At 33.7% G+C, this 1473-nt stretch overlaps 1 non-coding gene across 1 annotated transcript; it reads left to right on the top strand.

The window, feature by feature from the left end:
* Positions 1-284: 284 nt before the first annotated feature.
* LOC130978417 (small nucleolar RNA R71) lies at positions 285-388 on the top strand. Its single transcript, XR_009086062.1, has one exon. It is a non-coding gene; the product is annotated as a small nucleolar RNA R71 (small nucleolar RNA).
* Positions 389-1473: the final 1085 nt, after the last annotated feature.

Here is a 1473-nt window from a genome sequence, read left to right as displayed (position 1 = left end):
GAGAAATCATATTGACTTTCTGAGTCAATATTTTCTTCTGAGCCAATATGGCATTCAGAGTATCAATCTCAAGAACTCCTTTCTTTTGAGTCATCCCATTATTCACAGGGTTTCTTTTAGAAGTGTACATGAATTGGTTATTTGCAACCATGTCAATGAGTTCCTGGGCTTCTGCAGGCGTTTTCTTCAGATAAAGGGATCCACTAGCAGAGTGGTCCAATGATATCTTAGACAATTCAGATAGACCATCATAGAATATACATAAGATGCTTCATTCTGAAAGTATGTCAGAAGGACACCTTCTGATCAACTGCTTGTATCTTTCCCAAGCTTCATAGAGGGATTCACCATCCTTCTATTTGAAGGTCTGGACTTCCACTCTAAGCTTGCTCAACTTTTGAGGTGGAAAGAATTTGGCCAAGAAAGCATTTACCAACTTTTCTCAAGAGTTCAGGCTTTCTTTAGGTTGTGAGTCCAACCATATCCTAGCCCTGTCTCTTACAGCAAAGGGGAAAAGCATAAGTCTGTAGACTTCGGGATTAACCCCATTGGTCTGAACAGTGTCACAGATTTATAAGAATTCAGCTAAAAACTGATGAGGATCTTCCAATGGAAGTCCATGAAACTTACAATTTTGCTGCATTAGAGAAACTAATTGAGGCTTAAGCTCAAAGTTGTTTGCTCCAATTGCAGGAATTGAGACACTTCTTCCATAGAAGTCAGAAGAGGGTGCAGTAAAGTCACCAAGCATCTTCCTTGCATCTCCACCATTGTTGTTATTTTCGGCTGCCATCTCTACTTCTTTTTCAAAATTTTTTGTAAGGTCCTCTCCGGAGTGTTATGCTTTAGCTTCTCTTAGCTTCCTCTTCAGAGTCCTTTCAGGTTCAGGATTAGCTTCAACAATAATGTCTTTATCCATGTTCCTGCTCATATGAAAAAGAAGAGAATAGAAATGAAGAGGAATCCTCTATGTCACAGGTTAAAGATTCCTTTATGTGAGTAGAAGAATAGAAGAATAAGAGTGAAGAGGGAAGAAGAAGAATTTGAATTTTAAGAAGGAGAGAAGTGTTAGTAAATAAATAAATAAATAGAAAGAGATGAGAGCAAAGAGAAATTTGAAAATATTAGAAGAATTTAAAATTAGAATTTAAAACAATTAGTTAATTAAAAAGGTTTTTGAAAAAGTTGTTTGTGGTTTTCGAAAATTAGAGAGAGAAAAGTAGTTAATTGAAAAAGGATTGAAAATAAATTTTGAAAAGATAAGAAGTTAGAAAAAGATTTTGAAATTAAGTTCTGAAAAGGATATGATTGAAATTCATTTTGAAAAAGATTTGAAAAAGAAATTTAAAAAGATTTGATTTTGAAAATTAATAACTTGACTAACAAGAAATTAAAAGATATGATTCTAAAATTTAAAGATTGAACCTTTCTTAACAAGAAAGCAACAAACTTGAAATTTTTTGAATCAAATCC

The sequence above is a fragment of the Arachis stenosperma genome, chromosome 4, assembly GCF_014773155.1.
Source record: "Arachis stenosperma cultivar V10309 chromosome 4, arast.V10309.gnm1.PFL2, whole genome shotgun sequence".
Lineage (NCBI taxonomy): Eukaryota > Viridiplantae > Streptophyta > Magnoliopsida > Fabales > Fabaceae > Arachis > Arachis stenosperma.
This window is presented reverse-complemented; position numbering and strand designations above follow the sequence as displayed.